General features: G+C 36.0%; 1 long non-coding RNA gene across 1 annotated transcript; it reads right to left on the minus strand.

Annotated features, from left to right (window-relative positions):
• Window positions 1–6,286: 6,286 nt before the first annotated feature.
• On the minus strand, window positions 6,287–10,790 carry LOC138829978 (uncharacterized). Its single transcript, XR_011372814.1, has 3 exons — window positions 10,745–10,790; window positions 10,081–10,148; window positions 6,287–6,300 (listed from the first exon to the last, which is right to left on the minus strand). It is a non-coding gene; the product is annotated as an uncharacterized lncRNA (long non-coding RNA).
• Between the last annotated feature and the right edge of the window lie 509 nt (window positions 10,791–11,299).

The following is an 11,299-nucleotide window of genomic DNA, read 5'->3' on the forward strand; positions in this document are numbered from 1 at the left end:
ATACATCACATTGATAAAATAAAATGGACTATCAGGAATTACAAACTTTCAAAAATCAGAAGTAATGAAGAAATACAATACAACATTACTATCTTTGGAAGTATTGTATTTATGATTTTATGTGACTTCTGTACTCATTTGCTCATTTCCTAAGCTCTTGCAGATCACACTGTGAAGCGATCTGTGTTCTTGGATGAGAAGACTAAGAGGAATTCATTCAAAAATATATGAATATTCAATAAATTGGAAGTAATATGATCCAGAATCTTCAACATAATTACCATCAAAGATGACCAATTAAACGGAAAATAGATAAAAAAAAAAAAAAAACAAAGTAGAGTGTCTTGACAGCAGGTAAGACCACGCAGAAGATCGAAACTCAGGGATTGAAGACAGCCTAGATATTATAGAGAAAGAACATACAACCATCCAAGACGAGTCTAAGAAATATGATAGGTCTATCCAACACCTGGAAGACACCACCAGAAAACCCAATCTAAGGATAATGGGTGTAGAGGAGCACCTTGAAACAGAAGTAAATTGTCTAGGAAATTTGTTTTACAAGATCCTAGCAGAGAACTTCCCAAACATACAAAAAGATAGGCCTATTCAGATACAAGAAACTTTTAGAACCCCAAATAGACCAGAGTAGAATAGGACATCCCACTGTCATATTATAATCCACACAGGATCAACCCAGACCAAGGAATAGATCCTTAAAGCTGTCAAGGAGAAAAGGTTAATCACCTATAAAGGGAAACCAATTAGAATTACCTCAGATTTCTAAGCAGAGACAATCAAAGCAAGAAGAGCCTGGAATGACTTATGCCATGCCCTAAGAACAAACAATTATCAACCAAGAATACTGTACCCAGCTAAACTCTCCTTCATAATGGAAGGCCAAATAAAAAACTTCCATAGCAAAGAAAAATTGAAACAATACATCTCCACCAAACAATCCCTACAAAAGACTCTTAAAGATGTCCTACACACAGAAAACCAACCAGACGGCAAAAAAGGCCAAGAAACTGCACCCAAACTGAGAATCTAAGAACCTTAGTAAGAACCCAGTTTTCACAGCCCCCAAGAAGGTGGATAACATGGCAGGAACTCCCATATAACTCTCAGTCCTATCTCTTAACGTTAACGGACTGAACTCTCCAATTAAGCGACATAGCATGTCTAGTTGGATTAAAAAACAAGACCCTTTTATCTGCCTCTTGCAGGAGTCACATCTTGCCCGTAAAAACAAACACATTTTCAATGTTAAAGGCTGGAACAAAATCTACCAAGAAAACGGCCCTCACAAACAGGCGGGAGTTGCAATCCTAATACCAGATAAAATAGACTTCAAATTAAAATTCATGAGAAGAGATAAAGAAGGTCGCTACATACTAATTAAAGGATCTCTCCTTCAGGAGTATATTACAATTCTAAATATCTACTCGCCAAACAATGGAGCACCCAAATTTATCAAAGAAACACTACTTTCCCTCAAATCCCATATAGATCGAAAGACATTAATTGTTGGGGATTTTAACACACCACTCTCCCCACTAGATAGATCAACTCGGCAAAAACTCAACAGAGAAACCGCAGATCTAAACAGCTGCATAGATCAACTAGACTTAACAGACATTTACCTAACATTTCACCCAGCAGCATCGGACTACACGTTCTGCTCAGCAGCACATGGAACGTTTTCTAAAATAGACCACATTTTAGGCCACAAAGCAAACTTGTCTAAATTTAGAAACATTGAAGTTATACCTTGCATTCTCTCTGACCACAAGGTAAATAAAATTAGAACTCAACAACAAAAGCCTCCAAAGAAAGTCCGGTATCACATGGAGGCTAAACAACACACTGCTGAATCATGAGTGGGTCATGGAAGAGTTTAGAAAGGAAATTCATATGTTAATGCTATACAACAAAAATGAACACACAAATTACCAGCTCCTCTGGGACACAGCAAAGGCAGTACTCAGAGGCAAGTTTATAGCTCTGAGCTCCTACATCAACAAATTGGAGAGATCTGAAACTAACAATTTAATAACACATCTAAACCTCCTTGAAAAAGAGCAGCAAGATAAACCCCAATCCAGTAGACGGAAAGAAATAATCAAAATTAAATCAGAATTAAATGAATTAGAATCCAAAAAAACTATAGAAAAAATCAACAAAACAAAGAGTTGGTTCTTCAAAAAACATAACAAAATTGACAGACCCTTAGCAAACCTTATCAGAAAAAGGAGAGAACACACCCAAATTAATAAACTCAGAGATGAGAATGGAAACATCACCACGGAAACAACCAAGATTCAGAAAATTATAAGGGGATACTTCTCAAAACTTTATGCTAATAAGTTTGAGAACTTGACAGAAATGGACCTTTTCCTAGCAAATATTGACATGCCAAAACTAAACCAAGATGAGTTAAACCAGCTTAAAAGGCCAATATAAAGCATTGAAATAGAAACAGCAATAAGAGACCTCCCAGGTAAGAAAAGTCCAGGACCAGATGGTTTTACAGCGGAATTTTACAAGGCCTTCAAAGCAGAGCTCACACCAATACTCCGCCAACTCTTCAATGAAATTGAAAGAGAAAGCTCACTACCGAATACATTCTATGAAGCCATCATAACCCTCATCCCAAAACCAGGCAGGGACTCATCAAAGAAAGAGAACTATAGACCCATTTCTTTGATGAACATTGATGCAAAACTTCTCAACAAAATTTTGGCCAATCGACTTCAACAATTCATCCAAAAAATCATACACCATGATCAAACAGGATTCATTTCAGGGATGCAAAGCTGGTTCAATATACGCAAATCAATTAATATTATTCATCACATCAACAGGAGCAAGAATAAGAACCACATGGTTATCTCAATAGATGCAGAAAAAGCATTTGACAAGATCCAACACCCCTTTATGATGAAGGTTCTGGAAAAATTAGGAATCCATGGATCATTCCTCAATACAATAAAGGCTGTATATGACCAACCTACAGCCAGCATTATACTCAATGGTGAAAAACTAAAGCCATTTCCTCTTAACTCAGGAACAAGACAAGGATGCCCACTCTCTCCACTTCTCTTCAATCTAGTATTAGAATGCCTAGCTACAGCAATAAGACAAGATGCAGACATAAAGGGGATCCAAGTAGGGAAAGAAGAAATAAAACTCTCCCTCTTTGCAGATGACATGATCTTGTATTTAAAGAATCCCATAGACTCCACTCCCAAATTACTCAAGCTGATTCAAAACTTTGGCAAAGTAGCAGGTTATAAAATTAACCCCCAAAAATCAATGGCTTTGCTATATGCCAACAATGAGAAAAGTGTGGCTGAAATTAGGAAAGCAACTCCATTTGTAATAGCCCCACAAAAAATAAAATACCTAGGAATTAACTTAACCAAAGAAGTGAAGGACCTCTATGATGAAAACTTTAAAATCTTGAAAAAGGAAATCAACACAGAACTTAAAAAATGGCACAACCTCCCATGCTCCTGGATTGGCGAGATTAACATCGTGAAAATGGCAATACTTCCCAAGGCTATCTACAAATTCAACGCGATACCTATCAAAATTCCACCCTCATTCTTCAAGGAAATAGAGGAGGCAATCCAAAAATTCATATGGAACAATAAAAGACCCCGAATAGCAAAAACGCTCCTCAACGGAAAGAACACTGCTGGAGGAATATCAATACCAAATTTCAAACTCTAATATAAAGTAATCAAAACAGCTTGGTATTGGCATAAGAACAGACCTCAGGACCAATGGAATAGAATTGAAAACCCAGAAATGAACCTACAGACCTATGGCCATCTAATCTTCGATAAGGAAGCTAAAACAATAGAATGGAAGAAAGACAGCCTCTTCAGTAAATGGTGCTGGCACACTTGGTTAACTACATGTAGAAAACTAAAGCTAGATCCTTATATATCACCCTGCACCAGAATCAACTCCAAATGGATCAAAGACCTTGAACTCAAAGCAGACACTCTGAAAACATTACAGGATAGAATAGGAGAAACCCTAGGTCTCCTTGGCTAAGATCGAAATTTTCTGAATAGAGACCCGGAAGCACAACAAATCAAAGAAAGGTTGGACAAATGGGATTGCATAAGATTGCAGAGCTTCTGCAGGGCAAATGACATAGCTGGCAAGATCAATAGAAAGCCCACCGATTGGGAGAAGATCTTTACTAGCCATACAACGGACAAGGGTCTCATATCTAAAATATACTTGGAACTCAAACAATTAAACCACCCAACAACAAATCCTCAAAGAAACAACTGCCCAATAAATAAGTGGGCGAAAGACTTAAAGAGAAGCTTCTCTGAAGAAGAAAGAAGGATGGCCAATAGACACATGAAGAAATGTTCAACATCCCTAGCCATAAAAGAAATGCAAATCAAAACAACATTGAGATATCACCTCACTCCAGTTAGAACAGCAAAAATCAAGAACTCTAACAACAGATGCTGGAGGGGATGTGGACAGAAAGGAACCTTACTTCATTGTTGGTGGGAATGTAAACTTGTTCAACCACTTTGGAAAGCAGTATGGAGGTTCCTCAGAAGACTTCACGTAAATCTCCCCTATGATCCAGCAATCCCACTTTTGGGCATTTACCCAAATGTTTACAAACAAGACCACACTAAAGCTACCAGCACAACTATGTTTATTGCAGCATTATTTACCATAGCTAAGATATGGAACCAACCCAGATGCCCCTCAGTAGATGAATGGATCAAGAAAATGTGGTATATATACACAATGGAATTCTATGCCTCCATCAGAAAGAATGACATTTCCCCTTTTATTAGGAAATGGAAAGGTTTGGAAAAAATTATATTAAGTGAAGTAAGCCAGGCCCAAGAAGCATAGGTCCCATGGTTTCCCTTATTTGCAATATCTAGTATAGGTATGAGTCAAGCGGAAAAGGTCAGATAATGGGATGTTAGGAAAATGAACCCTTAAATATGTATTTTAATGTTTTCGTTTCTTTCATGCATGTGTTTCTAACGCATTTATAAGATTATTTCTTTGTTGCTTTGTATGTCCCTCCCCCACAGTGTAACCCCCGATTTCACTATATTTGATGTCAGTATAACATGTGGAGGAGATGGGGACAAACAAGTCGTTTAGGGATTCAGGTGGACCTGTTGCAACAATGAGAAGTAAAAAATGTCATGTCAAAACCAGCTTTACAATGTCGGTGTGGGGGGGAGAGGGGGGTATAATTGGGTGGGGGGAGGGGGGTAAAATTGGTTGGGGGGAGGGGGGAGGCGGGGAAGGGAAGTGAAGGGTAAACAAAGGAGGAGGCTGCAATGCTTGGTAAGAAATGTATGCATTATCCTGCCCATGTAATTGTAGCCCCCCTGTACAGTATGTTCGCAAATAAAATAAAATACAATTAAAAAAAAACTTACAACATAAAAATGACAAATAATATCCCCCAAAGCCCTATCAATAAAATGTTCCCATTTTGTAACTAAAAAAAAAATAAGAAAAATAAGAAAAAAAAATACATGGCATTTTTGAACTCCGATTCAATTTCTGCATCCGAAATGCTAAGCTAGAGACTACAAAATGGAAATGAAGCCAAGAGCAATTTAAGTAAATTACAAGCTGACAAAAAAAAAAAAAAAGAATATGGTTTGAATAGTAGTTTGTGTACACATCCATGAATCTGTTTTTTCTTCCACAGCTTTTAGGAGGACTCCCAGAATCCTTCTTTAGATGAGTTTACATGTAGAAATCATTGAGATGAACCAGAAGATTGTATAATAAGGAATAAACTTCAGAATGTTGGTTGAAAAATCCCATTGAAATGTTCATGACCATACTGTATGGCATATATAATTGGTGTAAGATTTTTGTAAGAGGTCTAATGTCATGACAGTTTTGTTATGTATTAGGCTCTGCAATTATAACAATGTATGAAATGGAAGATGATTTTCACAGGCAAACAACGACAGTGAAAAATGAAGTATGATTTATTCTCCATTGGGAAACAAATTAGATTTCGATTTGATTATTGAAGTCTCTATATTGGGACCTTACCATGCCTATGGGGAGAGGGACATGGTGAATTCCGAATAGGACATAAACATCAGGGTTTACTTCTGGATTTAATGTAAGGGGCAATAAGGAGTGACTAGGTAGTAGAAATCAAAATTAATTCATTTGGTTGAGTGAGCATCAGAATATAGTAATAAATGTAAGTTGTAGATGGTACAAGGAGAAATGGTTTGAACTCATGGTTTGCTCATAGAATGACTCCTGCAAAGAAATAAAGAAAAAATATTATTTTACTTTCAATGGAAAATACTTGAATATATATTCCTGTATTCTCCATATGAACAATAACTTCACTAGTAGTTGGAGAAATACTCAAAAACTAGTGAGAGCACATCCCCAGTTATTTTCAAAAAATTTCATGGTTGCTTCCACTTCCATTTCTACAGAAATTTGATCATTGTAAAAAAACCTCACAAATTACACGTGGACACCCTGTCTCAGAACATTCAAACTTCATTGAAAATGTGAAGTGTGATGCTAATTATTGTATTACTTGAGTGATTATTGTCCAGTTCATCAAAATTTTTCTAATACCACCAATTCAGGCTCACCCTGGTCTTTGCACAGTTTCTGAAACGGGCCTCCTGTTCAATATTCATGGATGTATCATGCATCCAGGAAAAAAGGAAGAAATAATTCATGTGATTGTTTAGAAAACAAAATCCATAGTGTTTTTACTATACAATGTTATTGCAATGAATGTAAATCAACATGATAAATTGATCTCCATTTCAATAATTGTGAATATATGCATTCACAAAGAGTGATTGTTTCATGAGATGTAATCTACCAAAGGATACATTCTTTAGGGAATGCTAGTGAAATATGAAGGGATACCATGCCAATACCTACAGGTACAATTACAAGAAATAATCCGTGGCTCAAACATATAAACAGCTTTTCCATTCTTATATGTGGACAAAACAAATGCTATTGTGAAGTCACAATCACATTGTGAAGTGGTATCAGGTAAATATATTCAGCAGTTTGTAAAAATAATATACCTTTAAAAACGACATGCATGTCACCTCTCAGTATGAATACTGAAATATTGGACTTTGAAATGAACATAGAAAATTTCCATTGACTAAGGGTAACATTTCTACCTTAACATTGCTTACTCAAATAAATATGGTTCTGAGAATTCTATGCCTGAAGGATACCAACATTGGGAATATAACACTGGGATCAACCCAGGTAAGAGGCTTGAATGCCAACGGCCCAATCAAGGATTCAATACTTATTACCAAGGAAGACACATAAAAATCCTTGATAACCTGAGAATAATTTTATCATAATTGATTGAAACGAAAAGAAGGCAGGAGAAATTCCAAAAATCATAGAATTATGTCCTGTATCAACGTATGGGTGTTGAAACAGTAGGAAAAACTGTACTCCTTTTCATCTTTTACACACAGAGACACAAAACTTGCACCTACAAATGGACGGGCAACAGAAATATCTGATCACATACACAAATCAGCTCAAATATATATAATGACAAACTAGGTTTGAATAAATCTTTGAGAAAAATCAGCAAGTAACATGGCCTCCTACTTTGTCACAGATTCTATCAGGGACTTTTGTATGATCTACTTTTTAGATGCCAGGAAAACTATGATTAAATAAGTAAGAAATACTATCATAAGTGAATAGAATAAGTAATCCCATGGGGTCCCATTATGTGTTCTAATAACCAATGAAATAAATAAATATCACTGCCCCATCAAACATTTTTGTATGAAATTTGGAGAGAAAATACCTGATAGTAAGTGTAGGGTGTTCATAAAATCCAAGTGGCTCTTATGTGGAAGGAAAAAAATCAGAGATTTCGGAAAAACCAGTAAATATGTGGCATTGTTGATGAATATGTCATTACGTTCCTGTCTTTGGTTAATCTTCTTGTTGGTCGCAGGCCTTGAACTTTGGGCTTGGCCAGAGTCCCTGATTTCTTCACCACTCTAATGTTCTACCACTTGATCTACAGGGCCACATCCATTTTTGAGATGGTTAATTTGTGGTGAGAGTTGGAAAACTATTCCTGTTAGGCTACTTTGAAAACTGATTCTCAGATTTCATCGTTCTAAGTTTCTTAAGCGACCTGTACCAGGCTTCTACTTTTTGTTTTGTTATCCAAAATGTGCAAATGATTTTTGAGTTTGTATGTTCCCAACAATCGTGCACACTGCAGGTCTATGAGTAACCATGGTTTTCCTTAAGGATAAGATTCTCTATAGTATTTGATTTTGAGGAGATGATTTCCAGAAATGAATCTGAAAAAAAATCTTCTCTTTATTAATTTGTAATTAGATCCTTATATGTCAAATGCATGACGTGCTAGAATTAACATTTTTTTCAACTGGTCAGACTCAAGTGTGATTTTCTACCCCAAATTAATTTCACATGACATCATCTTTTTCCCCTGCATTACAGCAGATGACAAACTCCCTAACCACAAATATAAATATATCCTATTGTTCAATTACTAAATTGATGTGTTCAATTTGTTAACATGATGAGTTTAAGTCATTTCCATAATCTTCCTGAATTAGAAAATTATCAACATATGCAAACCTGAATTTATCTATTCCCATTATAATTCCACAGCACTTTTTCATTATATAAACTTACTGCCTTATGAGAGAAAAATATATGAGGCCCTCTTGTGATGACAGACGCACATAAATTCACCTAGGTCTAATGTTGAATAAGCTTGTTTTTTATGTACTGAACAGAAGAAAATACTTGACAATATCAATACAATTTGAATTTTTACCTCATTTATAAAAAGCATGAGGTCAATATTTGCCAGGAAGACAAATTACATGATTCCGAGTTAAATAAATGCTTATGAAAAATTCCAAGCAAAACCATTACTGTTCAATATTTCTTCTATTTTCCACCTTAGGATATCAGAGAGAAAATGTTTTCACATTCCATACAATAAAATGTACTATCTATTTTGTGAATCTACAAGTACGTTTATGCTACCAATTACAATTCTTTAAACCATCTCATAAGTACTAAGAGAGCAAAACCTTTGTAATTACACATCTAATTTTGAATTTCCAATAGAAAACATATCCAATATATACAAACTTTATTCAGGGATGAGAAATTTGAAATCCATGTACAAATTATTGCGTAAAAAATAGCTCTGAACACATTTTATTAAAATGTATCTTTGCAAAGTGCAAATTGTAAATCATATCAAGAATCTCAAATATTTTATACTAATTCATGGAGTAATTTTTTTTTTTTTTTTGGCGATTGTGGGGCTTGAACTCTGGGACTGGATGCTATCCCTCAGCTCTTCACCTCAAGGCGAGCCCTCTACCACTTGAGCTACAGCGCCACCTCGGGTTTTCTGGTGGTTTATTGGACATAGGAGTCTCATAGTCTCTCCTGCCCGGGGTGGCTTTGAACCGCGATCCTCAGATCTCAGCCTCCTGAGTAACTAGGATAAAAGGCGTGATCCACCAGCGCCCGACTGTCTTGGAGTAAATTTAAATCCTATAGTCAATCCTAAAATATTCATTAATCAATTTCAGTAGGAAGACAGAGTAACCCACCAATCAGTCCATACATTTATCAATTAACAGGTGAAGATACTGCCATTCACACTATCATAATTGATGTGATGAGTGAAACTTGAAACCAGGAAACAAGGACAAAAATATTGGTCCAACATTATACGGTTATCTATGGCTTTGCTGATTTAAATTGATTATAAGTGAAGGAGAAGAACATTCATATAAAGTAATTCGGATATGATGTAAGTTGGGTGATTTTCTTATTGGTTCTAGTGAAATTATGCTTGAATTTACCACCAATCACAGGATCACCAGTCAAAAGCAATACAAACTTTATTTGTACTGAGCAAAATACTTGGGTATATAGTTAGTTATTCATTTATCCTATTTCTTCACTTTGAATTTTGACAGACAATAGTGTGTCATTAAAAAACAGCATTTTCTTTACCTGTTGTCGCCAGAGGGTTTGATTGTGCCCCAAACAAAACTTGGGGTAGGATCTTCCAAGGATTCTGCCTAAGATAGAAATACATACTCGATTAAGGTGCTAGATTAGATGGGCTCTAACATTATACCATTATTAATATAGAAAAACAACAAGCTTAACGGCCTTAAGAGTATTATGAGAAAGATTTACCTAGATAATAAACATAGAAAAGAATGAGTTCTTAGCCAGGTGCAAAAACAAATCATGTAAATGTTTGACAAGGTTTTTAATCATTTATGACTGCATATGATCATATATGTTATTGATATTAGCAGACAAGAAAATGCAAGTTGAACATAGATTTTAATTTCACTCCTAAATGAAGAAATCATACAATATCATAAGGTAAGGTGTAATTCAATAATGGAAAATGCAGAAAAATCTACAGGACTTTTATGGGGGTGGGGAGGAATCCGTTCCTGGAGCCTGAACTCAAGGCCTGGGCGCTGTACCTCAGCTCTTCAGCTCAAGGCTAGCGCTCTACCATTTGAGCTATCGCACCACTTCCAGCTTTTGTTTTCTTCTTATATGATGCTGAGGAATTGAACGCAGAGCCTCATGCATGCAAGGTAAGCCCTCTACCACTGAGCCACCTTGCCAGCCCCCAAATCAACAAGCTTTGTACCTTCATCCCAGTCTTCCTCAGAGGAAACATATGCCCATGTATTTTTAGAACTCTTGTCTAATTTCCCGTTCCATTTGATGTTATCTACAAATAAACAGAAATCAAACATCTGAGTAGGTGAAAATGGCCTAAGTTGATTTAGGTTCTGTTTTCGTTTTAAGGCTTACCTACATCAACTACAAGAGTTTTGTCCATACAAGTTGCAATATGTTCACTGACTTGAACTCGTGGAATCAGATGGCGCGCATTAAAGGGACAAGTAGCCAATCTGGCAGCAATATCAGGGTGATTCTGTGTAACAAAAGTTCAAATATGAAGAAATATTTTCAATTTTTCTCTTTTCAGATTTCTTTGGGCATGATGCCTACCATGGGCTTGACACCACGGTATGGGTACTCTGCTAGTTCATCCTGTTTGTTATAAACACATATTTTTATTGTAAAGATACTGTACAGAAAAGTTAGAATTTTGTGAATAAGTACATTTCCTATAGATCATTGTTACTGCCTCCTTTGTTTTCCCCTATGATCCCTTCCTTCCCTATCATCCCAACTC

The sequence above is a fragment of the Dipodomys merriami genome, unplaced genomic scaffold, assembly GCF_024711535.1.
Source record: "Dipodomys merriami isolate MVZ:Mamm:240054 unplaced genomic scaffold, mDipMer1.0.p SCAF_18, whole genome shotgun sequence".
Taxonomy (NCBI): Eukaryota; Metazoa; Chordata; class Mammalia; order Rodentia; family Heteromyidae; genus Dipodomys; species Dipodomys merriami.